Source organism: Schistocerca gregaria, unplaced genomic scaffold (assembly GCF_023897955.1).
Source record: "Schistocerca gregaria isolate iqSchGreg1 unplaced genomic scaffold, iqSchGreg1.2 ptg000256l, whole genome shotgun sequence".
NCBI classification, from domain to species: domain Eukaryota; kingdom Metazoa; phylum Arthropoda; class Insecta; order Orthoptera; family Acrididae; genus Schistocerca; species Schistocerca gregaria.
In genome coordinates this window covers 3,286,153-3,309,757 of record NW_026061762.1, presented here as the reverse complement: position 1 = coordinate 3,309,757, position 23,605 = coordinate 3,286,153, and positions in this window count along the sequence as shown.

The following is a 23,605-nucleotide window of genomic DNA, read 5'->3' as shown; positions in this document are numbered from 1 at the left end:
TGGCAGCGGTGACCGCGAGAATGTACGGTCGCAAAAAGCTCGAGCTCCAACCGGTCACGTGGCGCTACCAAGAGGGAAGGCAGTCGTGTCTGGCGTACGTCTCTGGCACATCACATTTCTTCTGCAGTAGCAATTCGAACAGCAGTCGACGACATAACGAAATAAAAATCGATTACTTCAGGGACAGCCCCGAGCCAAGGCGCCCAGTAGCATGCATTTCACTGACCCCCAAACCACCGGCATTTGCGACACAAAACTGACATCGCAAACCATTACAACACAATGCGTGCCCGTTTCAATGCTTGCATTCAACATTCTGATCGTTACATCTGTTATTAACTTACCAGCATGTCACTTTTGCAACGGCTTATTTCGCGCTTACGTTGCCCTGTGATGCTGCAATGTTAATTACTTAAATATCCTACATAGACAGACGTATTCCCGAAATTTCATTACTCTACATGACTTTTTGTTCGTTTGTTGCTATGATTTTTTTTTTTATCGCCAGTTCATTTGTCCAGTCGCGGAAGCCGTCAGGCTCTGATGCCACCCTGCAACACACCTCTGCCAGGCAGGCTGCATAGAGCATAACCCCTGTAAATCAGTAACTGCACAGTCCAGCGAGCTAAGAAAGTTGCAGCTCGGTCCGCAGAGGTCCTTCGTGTACACGAGACACTAGAACAGGTGGTGCACGCATCCGCGACAGGGTCACTGCTGCTATGGACCTTCTGCTGCATCCACCGTGTCACGTGCGGCCACTCGAATGTGAGTGTGAGTGTGCCTCCCGGGCAGTCCCGTCGTAGCCGACAATTGGTGCCCACCGCTACGAACCCAGTATCGCCTCCGACTGCACGCCGCCTTCGCTTCCTGTCCACAGTGTTAACTATACAGACGGCGCTTCTATGAAATCGGCAAAAAATCTCATACACCATTTAAAGAGTATTATGTCTTTGAAGAAAACTACACTCTCAAAAATTCCCTTTAACTAACAGCTAAAATTAAAAACTTTTCCATTCCTGATGATGGTAATTTCATATCCCTTAACGTAGTTAATTTACTTGCTAACATTCACATTTTTGAGACTATTAAAATTACTGATGAGAATCTTCTCCAACACAAAAACCTAATGTACAAGAAATTAAATCCTACAACTATTTCCAGTTTAACGCTGAAATATATTTTACGACCGTAAGCCTATGCCGTGCCCATTTGTATAACAAGTACGCTTGCCAACAATAATGTTAAACATCACAAAAGGCAGTACTTTAAGAAATTGGTGTCACCTGAGCAATTTTTCAGTCTTTAGGTACGGATCTTTCTGTGAGTGGTTGTATATAATTACTAAACATGGAGCTATTGTATCAGCACACTCAGAGGAACTTGACTGGTATACAATCTGGAACGGAAACCTTGCCTTTAATAAGTGATTTAAGGTGCTTTGCTACACCGAGGATATATGCTTCTCATTTTGGCACTTTCTGTTGACTGGGCTTCGGGAATGCTTACTTCGTATTCTTTGCTGAAGGAGTTTCGGAAAACCACGTTTCTTAACTCTACTTTAGTGACACTGTCATCAGTGACTCCACCGTTACTTTCGCGCAGTGAAGGTACTGATTGCGTCTTGACACTGGTGTACTCTATGCATGAACAGAATCTCTGGGTTTTTCGCCAGATTTCGAAACAGAGTTTTGTTGCGGAAATTATCAAGAGCATCTCGCACTGTAGTAACCGCTATATTTAGAACTTCTGCAAAACATTGCCAGTCTTGCGGATTTTGGATTCTTTTAGATTTGGCATGCTTTTTCGTTACTTCTGCAACAGCGATTTCACCCGTTTTGTCCATGGGGGATCAGTACCATCACTTATTAATTGATGTGGTATATATATCTCTCAATTGCAATCGATACTATTTCTCTGAAATCATTCCACATCTTTTCTACGCTTACATGATCAGATCGGAAGGAGTGGAGGCTGTTTCCTTAAAAATCGTTAAGAGCATTGTCAGCTTTTTTTAAACAGATGTACTTTAAGTTTCTTTTTGATGGTTGTAGGTGTTACAGTATTCAGTGTACAGGCAACTGACTTGTGGTCGCTAATCCCTGTATTCGTCATGATACTACCTATTCATCCAGGAATATTTGCTGCTATGAGGTCAAGTACGCTTTCGTAACCATTTATGCTTCGAGTGGGCTCACGAACTAATAGTTCAAAATACTTTTTTTAGAAAGCATTCAGTACTATTTCAGGTGACGTTTTAAGCCTGCCGCCGGCTTTAAACGTGTAAATTTTCCAGCATATCGAGGATACATTGAAATCACCACCGACTATAATTGTGTGAGTGGGGTACCATTTGAAATGAGACTCACGTTTTCTTTGAACTATTCAGCAACTATATCCTCTCACTCGGGGGTCGGTAAAACGATCCAGTTTAGTCCGATTGACAAGTACAGCCTCTACCCAACTATTTCGCAGGAACTATCTACTTCAGTTTCACTACAAGGTAAACTACTTCTGACAGCAATAAATACTCCAGCACCAACTATGTTTAATCTATCCCTTCTGAACGTTGTTAGGTCGTTTGAAAAAATTTCGGCTTAACATATTTCCGGCTTTAGCCAGGTTTCCGTACCTATAACTGTTTGAGCTTTAGTGCTTTCTATTAGGGCCTGGAGCTCAGGTTCTTTCCCAACACAGCTACGTTAATTTACAACACCAATCGTTTCTACAACCACCTTACTGTGTGTTACCTGCCCCCTTTTAGACAGACGCCATTTCTATGTTTTCCTGAGACCCTCTAACCTAAAAATGCACCCCAGCCGCCCCCACTACCCGTGTAGTGGACTCCTGACCTATTAAGCGGAATCCAGAAACCCACTACCCTATGGCACAAGTCAAGGACTCTGAGGCCTACACAGTAAGATAACCACCCGAGCCTATGGTTCATACCTTTCATTTGGCTCTGCACCGAAGGACCACAGTCAGTTCTGTCGATGATGGTGCAGATTGTGAGCTCCGCCTTAAACTCGCTTAACCATATCCGCTAAACAAAACCAATCCAAAGCGACACACGCCATTGGCACCGACTGGGGCCACCACATGCTGTTGGCTGCGCCCTGTACTCTTCATGGCATCCGGAACACTCTTTACAAATCAGGAATGACTCCCCCACCTTGTGCACACTGCCGTCCTTCCCCTCCTTGGCAGCCATGTTATTAAGGGGGCCCAATTACTCGCCTATTATTGGAGTTCCGAACTACCAGCAAACTCACCTTCTGTGAACGCCCAGAAATTGCGTTCCAAGAAGCTTCCTCTGGAGGCCCTACGATCGGCCCCTCGCAAAGTCGTTCGCTGCCTGTCAGGCTTTGGAATGATCTCTCAGTCGACCACAGGTGAGGGATCAACCTCAGCGCTGTAGACCAACATAAATTTAGGCTAATGGCACCAGTGCTGCTCAGAAATCTGCAGTCTGAGAAGACAATTCACAAATGCAAGGGGAAAAGACACAACAATGCTGTAAGTGAATATCAGAGACTTATCTATTATAAAGAACGTTCCTAGATGTAGAAAGCGACCGAAATTGGTAATTCTACTTACGATGTTTTAAAAGAATTAACTGATATGGTAAAATAAACCAAGTCTGCTTTTCTTCATGGTTACGTGACGTTACGTATATATCTCTTTTGTATTTTTATTCATCCATGCCTTTCGTTTAAGCACTCACTCAAGCTAAACAGGTCTCTGCTGCCAAGTCATTATCACTTGTCATCGATGAAGGGTGAAAAACAAAGGAAAGGGTATTCACTTTCTTTTTCCTGATGGCGGATTTAAGGAGTGGGGATGCATAGCAAAAGCGCATTCTTACGCAACTTTGGTAAAAATAAACGTACGTTTATACCGTAACAGCGTTGCGTACGTGGATTACGACTCTAGAATCATATTGATATACTAAGAAGGACAACCAAATCAGCATCCGCTGAAAAGTGGATAGTAGCACGAGGAGATTTATTTTTACTTTCCAGACATTAATGCAGACTCTAGAAAATTCGAAGCCCAAGGGCCAGTTACAATCGAGTCTGCACAATTCGAAGGATGTAAGAAAAAGTTAGAACAATTAATTCTATTTAACTCTCCTTTATTCCAGATGGAATCAGGAAAAATCTAAATAAAATTTCGACTTTTTTTCTATTGTATTCCCAGTTTTCTTACATGTTATGTCCTTTTGTATTTGAAACGGAAGGCACGCACAAATCTTCAAAAATACATAAATTCAGCTTCATTCATTTTTTCAATACTGAACAAACTGTTACGAATGGATGCATTTTGTGAACTAAATTTCTTATAAACCACCTTATGTCTTTGGATTTAGCGTGTCACTTCTTATTTGTATCTGTGACTTCGGTTCCCAGACTAACCGTTAATGATTTAGCGTTCCGTTAAGCTATAACCTCCGACAAATACCCTTGCTACCCTGCACTGAGTAAGCCAATTCCATAAGCTTTCAGCAAGAGGCGGGAACTCGCCTCGCCGGTCTGCTTGCTCCCGCCTTTTAACAATTATCAGCAACATTATCTTTCTGCTCGATGATCGTTTGCAGCATGGATAGTGGAATCCCGAAACAATTCGTCACCTACTACTTCTCGAAGCATTCCACAGCGTCGAAACTCGTTTCTGCTTTACGAAAGTCGAAAACTTCCTGGAAGGTATTCTGACGTGAAAACGTCTAGTTTCTCCTTGGTCGGAGTTTCTTATATGACAAAATGGCGTCAGATTTGAATCACTATTAACTACGAGACCGACAGTGCGCAAACAAAGGTTAAGTCCACGTGGTTGTCGCTTATTGCCTGTGTTGGCATATGCGGGTCATTGTTAGGAATCATCTTTGTGTAAAGTTGTAAACTGGTGTAGCTGTAAGCTAGGATTCTCATTCGTGAGTCATTGCGATGAACAGCTTAGGGAGCGCCGCTAGGAGTAACAGAAAATAAAAATATTCGCCGGAATATAAACGAAAATCTATATTGAGTTTAAACCTACGACACAAAGGGAGAGTTCGTCTCAGGACTTGTAAATATGCTCTAAATTACAGAAAACGCGAGAAAAGCCTAAAAAGGGCAGCGCTGAGAGAAGGCGACAGCTCCCTCAGAGTCGGAAAAAAAGGAAGAAATTGCGCAACGCGATAACGTACTCAAAGGCTATATCGTACCCCAGCCACTGAAAAGTCCAAAATTGTGAAAGTTTCATATTAATATGAAACACATGTTACGATTTTATCCCGACGTTTTCACGAAAAATCTACGGCGCAGACCTGAACTGCACACACAGAAATTTATTTGCAACGGATTAATAATATACTGTGGTATTTCGTGCACTGTTAAAACAACTGATGAAACAGACAGAATTATCTGGTGTAAGCTAGGCGTTGACTTTTAATTATAGAATGTCTGCGGGTCGTTTTGATATGACAGTCGCCTCGATTAGTGAAGAAGTTGCTTCGGTTTTCTCGAGGCATTTGGGAACAGGTTGAAACAAACGATTAACAACCGTCGACTGCATACAGTCGCAAAGGCTGATTTCAAATGTCTTTGGTAACTGTAAAGCTACTTCACCTGGGTAGGGGGGACAGCTACTAGTCGGAGGTAAACTCACAGCGTTCTAATGTTGCCGGCTACACTATGCCACTCAGCGTCCGATGTAAACACAGCCGACAACAGGAAGTGTGACAGGACTACCAGACAACAGGAAGTGCTCTAAGACCACTAGCTGGACTATGGAGCAGGAAACGGCCGGGGTCCCCGGTGGTCTAGTGGTAAGGGGGTCTGGAACGTTCCAGCGCCTCGGCTGGGGCTATTCGCCCCAGCCGGGCCGGGGTTCAATCCCCGGCCGGCGCTGGAATTTTCAGACTTCCGAACACTAGCCTCCACCTCTGCCCTGGCATGTGGCGCATGCCGGGCACCCCCGTGGGGTCCGTGCTTCGGATCCCACGTGGAGATCACTCCCACAATATAAAATATACCTCATTATGCTGCTGCAATCACTTATTTTAAATTTTAATACGCACACTTTCTTCACCAGACCGCATCTGCATATATTTTCCAGGTACTTTCTACATATTATATCTCACTGTCAAAAGAAACAGCATAGTATCATGAACATTTGTAGGATTACAACAATGAAATAATATCCTTACTAAAAAAAACTAATACGTTTTATTTTCGTTTTTGTTCTAAATGCTGCTAAGATAACTACAAGAAATTGGAAGCTGTTTCGGTATTTAATAATCAGTAATTAGAAAAATAAATTTGGCTATAATACTGATACATATATTAGATATTTACTTAGTACATTCTCAGTGCAGGAACAGGATAAATTCTTTCAATGTCAAAAGAAATGCAAAATATTATATCAATTTTTTTTAATTATTCAAGAGTCAAAATGAGATTATGATATGACACAGGTCACTAATGAGGTACTCTCTTTCTTTGTATGAAAGAGGATAATTATCCTGGTTTTATGTGAGCTGAATGTTAAATTAAACAGATAACATTTAAAAAACGAATTTCTTGACGATTTTTCTGACAGGTCTACATGTTTCATATTATATTTCTGACGGTAGTTAGCTGACATCCTCTCAGGCTCAGCTTTATATGAAAGTATCTTGCAGGTCAGAAAATAAATTTTATTACTACCTCTACAGATTCAGTTGGTCTATTGTTGTTGTACTATTGTTGCATTGCGAGAGAGAGACTGCTACTATAGCTGTTTTCTTTTTCTATTAAATTCCGTGCCATATCTCCATTCTAACTGCTAAAAGGCGTGGATAAAACTTTTAGCAATACTATTTCCTTTTCACCACATCGCTGCTAGGTGTCGCTACTGGTCCCTCACACAGTCAGTTGTCTGTAGCGCAGGGCTTGGCTACCAGTGGGCTCTAGCGGAGCTGGCGACGACTCACTCTGCCGGGATTTGCTGCTTCATTCCTGAACGAGTACGCCGGCTGAAATACCCGCTAAATCCTCACACTAAACGAGAAGCGTAATAGCACCAATACCAAATAAGGCAACTCGTGGTCAGTGCGAATATTTTCAAACCACCACTATGATAACTCCTAGCTGAAAATACTGATACAAACTATTTGCAGAGGAATGGAGCACCTTACAGAAGCTGATTTAGAGGAAAATCAATTTGGAGGGAACAGCACCTATATTTATAACATCTTTCGATACAGAAAAAACTTTTGACGATGTTGACCAGAATATACAGTTTGAATTTAAGATGCAACCAGGAATAAAATATAGCGAGAGAAACATTACTTAGAACTCCACCAGAAACGAGACAGCAGCTGTACGAGTTGAAGGACATGAAAGAAAGGAAATACGTGACAAGTGAGTGAGACAGGATTCTAGTCCATTCCCTGATGTTATTCATTCTTTATACAGGGTGTTTCACAAATCATGCTTAACACTACTCAGGGCTGTTCAGGGGACGTAACTGATGAAGTTTTACATAGGAATCTACTTCTGAAAACGTCATCCAGCGACGCTACAGAGCGTCAAAGTTATAGATACCGGTGCCTACAAAAATAGAGGGATCCCACGAAGATGTTACAACCTTTCTAAGATGATGCAGATGGAAAAATGCATAAATTTGAGATTATGTCCTTGTACCGGAAAATTATAACAGAGAACCTTTCTGTTACCTCAGTATGTACCGTTATCGTTGTTGCTAAGATGTAGGACAGGAAACTTTCAGGTGTGGTGGTACGGAACGAGAGAAGAAAACAATGTGCAGTACACATAGGCTGTTAAATGCATACATCAGGAACCATGAGCACTTGTTCATCTTCGCTAGCGTTCTCTGTAGGAACTATATCGCTTCTGTCCGATATTTTGAGAATGATACAATTATTTTTTCCTAAAACCTAGCAGCTGAATAGTGCTTGAAACGATATAAATGGTACTTATGATTTATGGTATGGAGACAGAAACGGTAGTTCACTTTAATGATAACAATATACAGCAAAATTCAGTAATGTTTCTGCAAAATGCCATAACACCCAAATCCTGAAATATAATCGGATATTTCGAATGTGGTACGACACCAGCTGTACGGTTTACTGGACAGATACAGAGTTTTCCGAAATTCTAGCACTTTTAGAGAGAACTAAGCGACCACATTTTTAATTTGAACCCCCGTACGGAAACGTATACTTTCCGTGCTACAGCCGTTTGAATACATGTTTGCTAGGTGGGTATGCAACAGGGTAGCCATCGTGGGATGGCGGAAGGGGTGGGGGAAGATGCTTACTTCGGATGTCATTCACCGTCAGCCCTGCCACTCTGACAAGGTTCGTGCGTCACTCAAGTGTCTCTCAGTATTAGAGAAATATTGCGGAGTGCACTTTTGCCGAATACACCGATATGATCCTACTGTATGGCGAAGTTCGTCGCCTTTATCAAGCTCGTTCTCAGCAGCGTCCAACTTCACGGCATACGCTTTTCGCCACAACTGCGCAACGACTTTGAGATAATGGTGCGTTCACCGTCAGCAGGGGTGACTGCAGTGCTACAAAGAGACGCAGCGCACCTAAGTTTCAAAAGGCCGTATTGTAAAGAAGAGTGTTTCTGAAAACTTATCAAGTTTCCTTTCAGTGAGTGGAATTGTGGAACTATCGATGTACTGGGTCACAGCTAATGACTTACTTGTACAAGTGGTCGCGTTACTAACATGTTTTCCGACGGCTGTAGCGAGGAAACGGTGAGTTACAGGAGATGGGTTCCAATTCAGAATACGAGTATTGTGTACTCATTCCCCATCTACACTTATCAAGTTTCCTTTCAGTGAGTGGAATTGTGGAACTATCGATGTACTGGGTCACAGCTAATGACTTACTTGTACAAGTGGTCGCGTTACTAACATGTTTTCCGACGGCTGTAGCGAGGAAACGGTGCGTTACAGGAGATGGGTTCCAATTCAGAATACGAGTATTGTGTACTCATTCCCCATCTACACTAGGAGTTTGTAACGGAAATTTCGGAACATCGTGCATGTTTCCGGTATATTGTACAGTTGTTGTTCCACCATAATAGAAATTTCGAATACATTTCATAATTTCTGAGAGCTCACAAGGCGCGACTACCGTGTCCGCAGTATAAAACCCAGGGGGCCTCTTGCGTACGGGGGCTCTGACGCCCACGAGAACAACTGTAGGTAGAGAGCGCAACACAGCTTCTTTGATGGACATTTCACTCTAATGCTGCCAGATGTCTCTATTTTTAGAGGTCTCTTGAACAGCCTCGCACCAGCTTTAAGCTCAAAGCCGAATGTCCCAAATTCTGGCCACTGCTAACATTCTGAAATACACTATCCGATCAAAAGTATCCAGACATCTGGTAGTGGACTTCAATATGCGGTATGACCACCTTTTACCATTACGAGGGGTTAACCTCTGCTGGGAACGCTTTCAGTGTAGACGATATTTTATGCATCACACATGTTGAGAGTTTCATCTGTGTGTACGTACGTGACAGTACACTGGCCAACAAGATCTCCACCTCTCTCCCCAATTTTGGAGCTATATGGGATTCTCCTTGCAACCAGGTCGAGATTTTGACGATGTAACAAATCAATTGAACTGAATATGGTACGACATCCGTCAGGAGGACATCCACCAACTTTATCAATGAAAATCAAGTCGAATAGCTGCTTCCTTAAGGGCCAGAGGTGGACCAACGCGTTATGACTTTCTCCTGAATGAGTCACCCAATTTAACAGCAATTGTTATCATTTGTTTGCCTTTACACGTACATCACATCTAACAATTTCCTTCACTCTGGGATAATTTATTGGTGGTACTGTTTAGAGTGTAAATATGCAGGGTGTATCAAAAAGGATCAACCGATTTTTTTAAAAAAAGTAACTATTATGTTATTCGACATATGTACGTGAATAGCGTACTGCTGGAAAGAGCAAACCCTACGGCTTTACATGGTTACCGCTTGGCAGCAGCACTGTCCGACCATTTCAGTCCTAGTAAAAATGGTGTCGCGGCGACAGGAAGCGTTTTGTGTTCTGCACTTTGCGCAGTGTGGGCAGTAATAAGTGTTCGACGTGACTTTCGTACAAGGTACGATGATGATCCTCCTACAGCACAGAGCATTAGATGATGGCATCAACGATTAAGAGAAAGAGAAGGTTTGCGGAAAGGCGAATCGCCGGGCCGTCCCCGAATGCCTGACACAGACGTCAAACGCATCCGCCACAGTTTCACGAGGGGTTCGCAGAAATCCGTTCGCCGTGCAGCTCGAGAGCTCAGCACGTCCCCGATGTCCGTCTGGCGTCTCTGCGTCGACGTTTATGCATCAAACAATATTAAATTCAGCTAATGCGAGCTGTTCGTGAGGGCGATAACATCGTGTGAAGTTCCATAATTTCACTCTTGTCAAGGTGGAGGATGGCCGTTTTCTCCCACAGTCAGTGTTTAGTGACGAGGCAACACTCCATTTACACAGAGAAGTGAACTGTCATAATGTGACAAGATGAGGTACGGGACAACCACATGAAGGTGTACAACATAAAATAGACTCTCCTAAATTTAATGTATTTTGTACAGTTTAGAGGGAAAATGTGTATGATTCATATTTCTTTGCCGGAAACACTGTTACAGTAAGCATATATCTCGATATGCCTGAAAACTTTCTCTTCCCACATGAACGACTTCATTTTCCAATGCGATGGGGCACCGCGACAGTGGCATCTGGAAGTGTGGGAATTTCTAAATCAAACGATTGCTGAACGATGGATCGTTCACACTGGACTAAATCACTCACCCCTAGACTACTAGACTCCAAGGTCACCGCACCCGACTATATGTGATTATATATGTATGGTTTTGTAAGAGACTCTTTATGTACCTACATTACCAACAGCAATAAATGAACTGAGACATCGCATAACAGCACCTGTGGAAACTGTAACTCCAGACATGCTTGCTGCAGTGTTGGTACAATTTGAACACCGCATTGACATGTTCCGTGCATCTCAACGATGCATATTGAACACCAATGAAAAGGATGAAAATAACTTTTTTAGTTTTCGTACATCAAAGGACAAAATTCATTGTATTCATTGTATATGTTTCTTAGTTCCAGAAATATAGACGGCCCAGGTCGGATGATTGTTTTTGATACACCACGTATAGATAATGCACTTCAAAACCTCACAATAATTAGGCCACTACCAAGATGGGAGACAACAAGTAGTCACACATGCGTCTTTGCATGTGTTGGATAAAAAGTGGTAGCACAATGCCATAACATGACGGATGTGAGTCATTCGGTACGCACACTTTCTGTTGCTGACAGATGGTGGGCTGAAGTAGTAACGTCATCAGCACAAGTCGTGTTTGAGTCAGTTGCAGTGTGTACTCTCTCTGAGTTGGAGAGGCTAGCTCGAGTGCCTAAATAGTATGTTTGGGAAACACGAAAAAGGTGCTTGGGTGCAGACTGGAAGGGCACGTGGTCGGAGCGCGCAACAATCTTTCCTTCCAGCGCTGCATTCTACCAACTTACACGACGCCAAACGACGAGCCCTGTGCAGGAGCACCGCATACGTGGCAGCGGGACATACTGGGACATCCACCGTATTCATCCGGTAGAGTCCCCCCAATTATGGCCTGATCACCCAAATGAACGAAGTATTTCGTGGCACGTCTTACAGCAAATGATAAGGCACCATATGGCGGTCCTAGCGAGACATCATCACAGATGGATGCACTGACAGTGTATGCCATCTTTCATGTGGGTGTGGAAAGTGATCGAGACGCGAGACGGAAATGTGATCAAGTGTATTTTAGTCAAAGAAGACTGACATGAATTATAGCCAAACTGCCACTACTTTTCATTCACCTCCATGTATATTACCATACCCGTTTATTTTTACTCATAAAAATTTGTCAGTAATCTTGTATGAAATGTTTTCACAATTTTGGTTTGTTTTCTAGATGTATAGCAATTCGGTAAGAAAAATGGAAGAGTTTGATTTTTACTTACAATACTGCTCTGGCTGCACATTTTTCTGGGATCGGAACTGATGCCCTTAGCGTGAATGTACTTTGGCTTACACCACAGCACATTTACGTGACGCAAAATACGACGAAATACTCTGCCAATACAGTTCGATTACCGTCTCGTAACTGTTGGACTGGTGGTCTACCGGCACAGCGCGTGCCTGCAAATCGAGAATCTCGGGATCGAATCCCAGATGAACAAATAAATTTTTCTGTCTGCTTTTAATACAGCCTTCACCTCTCAATGATATGAGGAGTCGGTAGAAACAACATGTGGTGCGGATTCCACGTTAAACTGCCGATTCCCTTTCCCCGGTTGGACAACTGGAGTACGTTAATGATAAGCATGTCTTCAAAGTGCCGTCCAATTGAAAGACTTAAACGAGGGCACCGAAATACGCGAAATTTATTAGTATTATTACACTGTCCAGTCGCAGTAATCTGACCACGTGTTAAAATACCGAATAAACACCTTCTGCAGCACGAGACGCACAGGAATAGAGTCAATGATGTAACGACAGTCATAAGAAGCCATTCCGACACCAGTACTTGTCATGCTGCGATAGAATTCTATCGATTGAGGATCCGTGGCACAAACTACTCGATCGAGGTGACCTTTCAGATTCTCGATTGGGTTTAAAGGCGGAAAATTTGGTGGTGAGGGCAGTACGGTAAATTCATCCTAGAGCTTTCAGAACCACGCACATACAGTGCGAGCTATGTTACACGTGCATCTAGGGGTGGATATGGTCCCCAAGGATAGGTGCGTACTAGGGTTGATCCATTGTGCCTTTCAGAACAACGAGATCACCCAGGGAGTGCCACTAAAACATTGCCCACACCATAACACTCCCTCAGGGTTGCAGGGCGTTTGCTTTCAATCTGTCCGATGGAGCACAAAATGTGATGAATATGGAGAGGCCACCTGTAGCACTCAGTGGACTTTCAGTTGTGGTACCGGCGTGCAAATGCAAGCTTTCAACGCCAATGAAGATCAGTCAGCGTGGGTGCAGGGACCAGGTGCCCACTGCGGAAGCCCATAAGTTGTTGAGGAAACATTGGTGGCAGCCCTCGGTTCGCCTGGGCTGTCAGCTGCACAAAAGTTGCACGTCTTCTCGCCAGCACACACATCTGCAGCTATCGTTCACCTGTGTCGCCTACTGCCCGTAGTCCAACACACTTGCCTTGGAGCCGGATTAGAATACCGAGATTTTGCCACTCACGGTTTACTTTACATACAGTGGCATGTGAAAAGATTACAGATTTTGCCGTTTCGGAAATGCTTCCACCCTTGGGAAGAAAGCCAACGATTATGCCCTGTTGGACGTCACATAAATCGCCCCTTTTATGCATTATGACAACGACTTCACTGTTTCCAGCCTCCTCCCCCCACCCCCATTCATCACCTACTAATGCTATCTCCTGGAGTCTATGGGTTATTACACGTTGACCTCGAAAATAGGAGTTGGTCATATTAATATGACTGGATCTATTATTATTATTATTGAAACTTCCTGGCAGATTGAAAATGGGTGCCGCACCGAGACTCGAACTCGGGACCCTTGCCTTTCGCGGGCAAGTGCTCTACCAACTGAGCCACTCCAGCACGACTCACGCCCTGTCCTCACAGCTTTACCAGTGCCTCGTCTCCTACCTTCCAAACTTTACAGAAGCTCTCCTGCGAACCTATTATTGTTATTATTTCGTTGTTGTTCAGTTGCCTACAGTAATTTACTTGCTACAGTAAAATTTTCTTTGCCTTTGCTGGAGTTGTCTTTCAAGTTTGCAGGGTCCGGCGCTACTGGACTGCGATATTACTGTTATTTCAAAATGTGCCGTTTGTTACTTTTAAAACTAACAAGGAGAGCCCCCAGCGGTGGGATCGAGTTTTTGAATCCAAATAAGCCGTAGTGCAACTTAAGATCCCTGCATCCAGGTGGCCCTCGGATTGAAAGTAACTGACGGAAAAGATTTCAAAATTTTGCCTGGTGCTACATAGCGTGAAGGAAGTCGTATTCCACAGTCTGGTTACGTGTCATAATGGTTACGATAGAAGCTTAACCATGCCTCGTCAGGTGCAGTAAATTTTTTTAAAATCTTTATCGAAATGACTTTGATGTTTATTTGTACTCTATTTATTGGTTTAAATGTAATTTCTTTCGTTCTATTCTTTTGTCACATCGTTTTAGTCACCGTATGAACTTTTCCATTAGTTTAATTTTTCTTTATGTCATTCTTCTTCCAATCGGAATTTTTGTGAATGTGTAATTTATTATACCTATCTGTTGACTATTGAATTACTTCAAAACTACGATAAATTAATTAAAAAACAAAAGACGAAATAATCTATTTATATTGACTGTGCATTAATGTGAAAAACGTTTTTCTTTGGGAGACGTGCCTTTTTTGCATGGTAATCGACATACAAATATTTAAAACATAACATAAAATCTTTGTGCACTATGGAAATTATAGTGTAGATGAGGACATAAATGAGAGAATGTTTTCTAAGTAAAATAAAATTCAAGCAAAGTGAGAAATCGATGTAATGTACACAATAACGTAGACGAAAATACAGGGTAATAAAAACAGGAGACATTAAATCGGAATTGATACATGAAGATAATTAAAAGTTCACAAACAAATATTTCCAGTGGAGAAGGGATGATAAGAATAAAAACTAGACCAAATGAAGAAGTTCATATCACTATTGAATCACGTGACCCAGGAGTGGAACTAAAAAAATATATATATATTTACATCAGTTGAAGGAATATGATTATCAATGTCACTTCGATAAAGACCTAAAATAGATTTATTTCTCTGGTGAGATTCGAACCCACAACCTCATGCATGTGAAGCTAGTATCCTTTCAATTATCCTCATAACCAACTTATGTCATTCGGCTTTCTTCATACTATCGAGTCTCACACAAAATTCCGAATTTCTTTTCTCGTCACTTCCTCGCTAACGTCGACTCACCAGGATGAATGGCTGCAGTGTGCGATACTTGGGTGCTTAACCTACATAACCGTATAGATGGTTCAAAAAGTCGATCCTACCGCTGGAGATATCTCCTTGTAAGGCATGACGAAAGAGGGCCGCCGTTTCATTATATACCCTGATATGGTGGTGGATACACACTTAGTAGTGTAGCAATACTAACACAATCGGTCTGAAACCTGCACGATCTAAGCAACAAGGAACGACTTCATACTTAGTCCAAAGGAAAATCTCCAGAATTACTAGAAAACTTATGGCCAATGCATCGAGTCCCCTGCAGTCATTTAGTCCGCGGCGACTGCTGAGAACCTTCAGAGCAGTCATTAGGATTCGCACTCGACTACTTCGATGTTACATGTTCGGTGTCCTACTCTATGGAGCTGAGTCATGGACTGTATTAAGCATTTGAAATGCGATCGTATCGAAAAATATTAAGGATACCATCGACAGAGGGGTAAAATACAGGGAGCGAAAGGATATTTACAATTTGTACAGAAACCAGATGGCAATTATTAGAGTCGAGGGGCATGAAAGGGAAGCAGTGGTTGGAAAAGGAGTGAGACAGGGTTGTAGCCTCTCCCGATGTTATTCAATCTGTATATTGAGCAAACAGTGGAGGAAACAAAAGAAAAATTTGGAGTAGGTATTAAAATTCATGGAGAAGAAGTAAAAACTTTGAGGTTCGCCGATGAAATAGTAATTCTGTCAGAGACGGCAAAGGACTTGGAAGAGCAGTTGAACGGAATGGACAGTGTCTTGAAAAGAGGATATAAGATGAACATCAAATAAAGCAAAACGAGGATAATGGAATGTAGTCAAATTAAATCGGGTGATGCTGAGGGGATTAGATTAGGAAATGATACACTTAAAGTAGTAAAGGAGTTTTGCTATTTAGGAAGTAAAATAACTGATGATGGTCGAAGTAGAGAGGATATAAAATGTAGACTGACAATGGCAAGGAAAGCGTTTCTGAAGAAGAGAAATTTGTTAATATCGAATATAGATTTATGTATCAGGAAGTCGTTTCTCCGAGTATTTGTTTGGAGTGTAGCCATGTATGAAAGTGAAACATGGACGATAACTAGTTTGGACAAGAAGAGAATAGAAGCTTTCGAAATGTGATGCTACAGAAGAATGCTGAAGATTAGATGGGTAGATCACGTAACTAATGAGGAGGTATTGAATAGGATTGGAGAGAAGAGAAGTTTGTGACACAACTTGACTAGAAGAAGGGATCGGTTGGTAGGACATGTTTGGAGGCATCAAGGGATCACAAATTTAGCATTGGAGGGCAGCGTGCAGGGTAAAAATCGTAGAGGGAGACCAAGAGATGAATACACTAAGCAGATTCAGAAGGATGTAGGTTGCAGTAGGTACTGGGAGATGAAGCAGCTTTCACAGGATAGAGTAGCATGGAGAGCTGCATCACACCAGTCTCAGGACTGAAGACAACAACAACACCATCGAAAGATATAGTCAAAAATATGGCGGTACGAAAATTCAGAAATTCTCAACAGCATCCACATAGCAAAACTCGATTGTTTTGGTAGCGCAATTCCGCAACAATAAATAAAACTTGTTGAAATTAATAATTCAATGAAACATTAATGGCCGGCCATTGTGGACGAGCTGTTCTAGGCACTTCAGTCTCGAACCGCGCGACCGCTACGGGCGTGTGTGTGTGTGTGTGTGTGTGTGTGTGTGTGTGTGTGTGTGTGTGTGTGTGTGTGTGTGTGATGTCCTTAGGTTAGTTAGAACTACTTAAACCTAAGTTCTAAGGGACTGACGACCTCAGATGTTAAGTCCCATTTCTTTGAAAGATTAATGGCATACGTGACACACGACGCACAGGATTATCCAGGATAAATAACTCAGACCAGCAGTTTGGGTTCAGCACTGAATCAATGGTCTGAAAAACCATGGACGGACAACAGATCATGCTATCGATCGACAGTGTTACTGGAAGACGAGGCACTTTAGAGAGGAAGAATGACAAGGCAGAGAATGTTTAAAAATTAGATAAATGCTCACCATTAAATCTAATAGTCCACTCATATAATCGCGCTAGCTGCCATTAAAATTAATCTGCAATTGGCATACAGTTAAAATTTTTTGAACCTAGTGCTGTTAAAAGCATTCATGTTAACACTTATTTTGATCCATGTACGTATTTTTTGAGACATCCATTGTACGAGGACGTACAGAAAAGTAATGTTGACATGTTTTGAGTGAAAAGTCACAAAGATTTTTAAATAAAACAAACTTCATGAACATTCTGCATCGGTATTCTTCACGTCAATAAATTTAGTTTTCAACACACTCACCCTCGGAACCAGCACAATTTCCCCAACTAGATACTATTTTGTTGACACCGTCACAGTATATTGTTTGACTATGTTAACAGAGCCACAACCTTACCTCTGCTTGCACCGCTTGAAATAATTGAAGTGCTCGAAGGTTTTCTTAGTTTTGCACATAGACGAAAATCGAGACTGTGTGTAGGATGATCGACGGCAGTGAACCAAGGACGTCGGCTTGCTGCAGATGCCGCAGCGATCGTGTGTAGTTTGGCACTGCCGTGCTCAAGGAGAGAGTGCTCCACATGCGGACGAAGTCTTCGAATTCGTGCTTTTAGTGTTGTGAGCTCTTTCTCACTCCCAACGTAGTCACGTCACACACCGCTATCTAACGCGGTACGAAGCAGAGGGCTGCAGATATCCATAGTAAAGATGTAGAATGTTACTGACTTCAAATAAAACAGACCGAGTCATTATCTTCTCAGCACGCCGTCGTGTTATAAGCACAAAAATCAAAAAAATTGTTTCCGAGCAAAGTATGCTGTATTTTTAAGTGAAGATCTTTGTAAGGTACATCTGTGGTAAACGTTATGCTTGTGATATATGGTGACAATTCGTATTTATATTTACAATGGAAAGAGACTGACCAGTGGCCAACAGACAACTAAAACGCAAGTTGCTAGATGGATATTAACTGCAATAGTGCTCACGCTGCCACGGTAAGTAGGTGTTTTGGTTTCGCGATACATGTCGCCGTTTAACTGCCGCTCGTGGCGATACATTAAAGAGTGCTCTGTCTTATTGTCAAAGAGCCAGTACCCAGATTCAATCTAAAGAAATAAAGACGCGAATTCTGTGCGCCACATTTTCAGATGTCCCTCAAACGGTTCCAAAACTAGTTAACTCGAATTAAAAAAAATTCAAAAAGGGAGTTGTGTCAGTTTTCCACATTTATGTTCAGTATACATTCACAGGCAGTTGAACAGTGGTTCCCAGCCTTTCTTAGGCCGTTGCTCCTGAGTGCCATCAGACATTTGCCAGTACCCCCTGTCCCCCCCCCCCCCCCGTCCCTGAGGTCTGTGGCCTTCCCTCCCCCTCCCCCACATTATCACTAACTTTGGCACATAAATAAACTGTACAGTGATCAACTTTTCTAGGAACACTTTCATTTTTAAAATCATGAGAGGTGGAGGGTATTGTGTAGGGGGGAAGGTGATATTAGACTGAATGACGAAGGAATTCGTGATGCATTTCAAGGGCTAGCCACAATTACTTCTCAGATAAGAAAGCTAACTATCCAAAATAAGGATAAACACTTGTTCCAAACGCTTCTCTTGCTCAACCACTCTACAGTACGGTACTTGCTTGATCTGCACGTTGCAACCTCAATTAAAATCAACCGAGCAAAAATGTGTGCACTTACTGTTCATAAATCACTTGATTGTTACGCTCCTTGCTTCTGAAATATAAGACTTCAGGCTTTTAAATCTTGGTATCCGAACACAACATGTGATCTATTATCCTTTCCATTACACCTCACAACCAACTAACGTCACTCAGCTTTCTTAATGCTACGGAGTGTCACACAAAATTCAGAATTTCTTTTCTCGTCAGTTACTCGCAAACGTGGAGCCACCATTTTGAGTGGCTGCAGTGTCTTAACCTACATAACCGTACAGATGGTTTCAGACCAAGTGTTACTTGCAGAGCAGTAGGATAACGAGCTATCGGCCTGGCAATTGAGTTTGAGTTTGGCCGAAGCAACTTTAGGCACGAAGGGGATAATGATGTGTCCCTCCGAGAATAATTTCGCGTGGGCTGTAAGCGGCGCACAGCTCAGCGTTTACATAGTTTGCCAATTACATCTCACACAGGGAATATTATTATTAAGCCCAGTTCCCACAGCAGCGAATGGAAGCGAACTCAAGCGTACGAACATTTGCAGACCACTTGCCTGTATTCATTACCTTTCGTCTAAGAGGTCTGTTTAAAAAATTCCGGAACTTTGTCCACAAAAATTTTCTACGCATACCTTCACATATTTGTATATGATCACCCCCACGACTGATAAACCGTTTCCACTTCTGGGAGCAGACTTGGTTCACCTTTCGCTGGACCGTGCGTCTATCGTTACAAATCTTCGTCCTCTCAACTTGGTTTTCAACTTTGAAAATAAATGTCTGCAAGGGCCAAGCTGACCTGACAAGCTATTTTATATGTTGATCGTTCAGAACATTTCCCTACACATTGTGAAGATTGAACCTTCATGTCAACGTCATAACTGCAGACCCACGTCTCATCACCAGTTATAATCTTCTTAAGGAACATCTCGTTCTCATTTGGGTGATCCTAAGGCTCTTCTCAGATTGGGAGGTGGAGGTCTTTCTGCTCTTAACTCGTGAGCCGTGGCACGAACTTGGCGGCAACACGATACATTCCAAGATGCTGTATTAGGATTTCACGATCCAACTGCAATGTTACATTCTTCTGCAATCTCTCGGACAGTCAGTCTTCGTTCAGCACGCACAGCATCGTTGACGTTCCTGACACAAGCGTTGCTGGCAGAAGTCGGAGGACGAGCGTCGTCTTTAGCTTCCGTCCGGCCGTTTTTAAACCGTGTGAACCATCCGTAACACGGAGTGCGGCTTAAGCACTCATCACCGTAGGCTTCCTGCATCATTTGGGGTGTCTCTGTAGAGGTGTTCTTGAGTTTAGCTCTTATGTTCCTATGGGACCAACTGCTGATGTCATCAGTCCCTAGGCTTGCACCACTTACACACACCCACGCCGAGGGAGGACTCTAACCTCCGACAGAGGGGAGCCACACGAACCGTGGCAAGGCCCCTAGACTGCGCAGCTACCCCGAGCGGCGGTTTTCTTGAGTTTCACGCAAAATTTATTGCAGGCGCATTGCTCCTCTAACTATACCCTCTCGAAGTTCGCCAACTGTGCGACACAACGTTCTAGTCAATACAGCACTGAACAATAAGCTAACAGACATACAACAGTGAAACTTCCCGCAGTTACACATTAAGCACACGCGCGTGCAGGGATGTCAACTGCATTTCGCCCCAACACGCCATTGGCGCGAAATTACGAACGTTCCCAATTTTTTTTTAACACACCTCGTATATTCAAAATTTACGGTATGTTCTAGAAATTTGGCAAGTAAGCTTTCTCGGGATAGCTTATGTGTATCTTCAGGCATCTCCCAATTTCTTCAGCATCTCTGTTACATTCTCCTGTGAACCAAACAAACCTGTGCTGACTTTATTGTGAACAGTTCAATATCCCCTGCTACTCGTATATGGGACAGGTCCCACACCACGGAGCAATATTAGAGTATGGGTCGCACCAATAGTTCAAAAAAGATCATCTTTGTGCACTGATTATATTGCTCTTTAATTCTATCAATAAATTACAGTTCGCCACCACCTTTATCTTTGACTGACACGATGTGATGGTTCCATTTCTTACTTCGTTATCACCAATGTTAAGACTCTCGCTTTTCCCGTTTATGCTTCATCTCATCACTATTGTCTTTGATTTACTCTGACCCCTAATTCTACACTCATTATATTGTATATTTCATTCATCAGATCCTGTAGTAATTCACTTTCACTGACAACGATAATATTATCAGCAAACATTGTCACTGGTATCCTTTCAACCCGTATTTCAGTGCGAATCTTGAACCTCTCTCTTATTTTCTTCATTGCTTCTTTGATGCAAACATTGAACAGTATAGGCGAATAACTATATCAAAGTCTTACTCTCTTTTTAATCCTTGCACTTCGTTCTTGGTCTTCCACTCTTATTTCCTCTTGGGTCTTGTACTAATATATACCCGTCTCTGCCTAGAGCTATTTTCTTCACAACTTCGATCTTGCACCATTTTACATTGTCGAACGCTTATCTAGGTGTAGAAATCGTATGAACGCGTCTTGAGTTTTATTCAGTCCTGCTTCCATTCCGTATCCTTACAATGTGTTACACCGAGGTATTTGTGTGAGCTGACCGATTGAAAATGAGAGTTATTGATGCTGTAGTCATAGGATACTATGATTTTTCGTTTTGTGAACTGCACAATTTTAGGTTTTCGAACATCTAAAGCAAGCTGCAAAAACATCCGGAATTCTGTTTGAGTCTACGTACAAAAATGCATTGTTAGGAAAACAAAGTAAACCAAGGAGGGACAAAATATCAGTAACGAACAACGTAGAATCTCTGTGGCTAATCTGGATTAAACTGCTCCATCATCTTCAGCAACAACCAGGGCACAATCCAAGGAGGGATCTACACCCACATGGATATTGTGCAAATCATATCTAAGTGCCAGGCATAGGGTTTATCGAATCACCTTCACAATTGTCTATTATTCCAACTTCATGTTTTGAACTGCCCAAGGTGTGGCGAAGACTAAAACGAGTCTGTCACGGAAGACTGTATTGAGTGTGATGTCTGCTCCCAACAGTGGCATGAAGAATGCACAGTTTACGAAGGTCATGGTGCATTTTCTTGTTATTGGTGTTAATGCGTACTCTTGCCAGATGATGCAGCTACGAGCAGTGTCATATATATGACATTTAAGGTTTGGGTTAAACGTTACTCAGCTGTATCTGATAAATGTTGTTCCTAAATAAATGAGCAATGGTTTGCTACTTGTTTGTTTCAACTTTCTCATCAACTAGAAATGACCGACTAAATACTAAGCGCATACTCCTTCGTGAGTTTCCCCTGCAAAGCAAATTAATGAAGTCGAATAGTCCGTAGGAAGAATTTTTGTAGTTTCATGACTTTAGGATGGCATGACTGTGATGAGCTAAGAGCGGCTGACAAAAAATAATTGTTTTATTTATAACCTTAAAGTTGCAATTGAGAATGGCGTGTCCGGTTGAAGTTTCCACATTAACTGAGCAACGTTCAACGATGCGTTTTCCCTTTCAGAAGACGGAAAACGGCCGAAATATTTTCTCTAACGTTTTTTCAGTATGGTCGAAGCTGTGCGAACGACGGAAATTTTTGATAAATACGTAGGACAGTTCAAAAACCATCTAACTTCAGTGACTAATAAAAAACACCGTGGCCGGCCAATTGAACTGTCTCCTCCTTCGCTTAAAGCCGGCTCTCACGACATTACTCCTGATGGCCGACGTGTTGCAGTAGAACTGAATAGCAAAATAGCTGCAACAGGTAGTGGCACAGTCCATAACGTCGTCATTGACATGCTCAAGTACAGCGAAACAAGTCCAACGTGGGTCCCGAGAGAATTCACACAACACAAGGAAACAAAGAGTGCTATGAACGTGAAGGTGAACATTTTTCGAACGAGATTTTAACGTGTGATTAAACTTTCGTTCAAAATGGGGAACCCGACTCGAAAAGACAAGGAGTGAAATGGAAGCACACTAGTTCACCTGTCCGAAAGGAATTCAAACTCGAGCTTCAGCGAGGAAAGTGATGCTGGCCATCATTTGGATGCCAAAGTAGTTGTATTTTGGTGATTATTTGGAAGATCAGCGTACAGGATGCAGCGCTGACCACTCACACATAGTGATGAGCAAAGTAAAGCCGAAAACGAGAGGAAAGGGTCGCCAATGTCAAAGAAAAGACGTGATACTATTACACAACAACGCTCGCCCAAACATAGCGCAGCTGATCCAAGAAACCACTGGAAGGGAAAAGAAACAGTAATGGGATGGGAGACTCTGCGTCATTATCGCTACAGTCCAGATTTGACTTTCGTGAATTTTCATTTTCATATTGCTGATATTATGGAGAATGGAAGCTGTCTGCATTGTACTTGACTGGTAAGAAAAACTTCAAAAGTCACCCTACTTGTAGAGCATTTATTGCTACCTGTTTGACCCGCTCAAGGACGCATCGCTTGGAAAGGATTCGGCGACAGCGAAGAAGTTAAAACAATTTCAGTTTTACTTACTTCATTCGCATTTATCGCCTTTCTCTTGCCCAGCAGTATTTCGCAAAGGACTGGCAAAAGCGCAAGTTGCAGCCGTATATAACGAGATCAATATACATTTGCCTTCTGAATATTACACCTGTAATGGGTCCAACCTAAGGCAGTTTAAAAAATCGCAGGTGACACTCGTGTACAAGAAGAGTAAAAGAAAGGATGTGCAAAATTACAGACATCGATTTTCTGCAGAATCCTAGAACGTATTCTGAATATGATTACAATAAATTTCCTAGACACCGAAAAGCTTACGTCCAGAAATCAGCACGG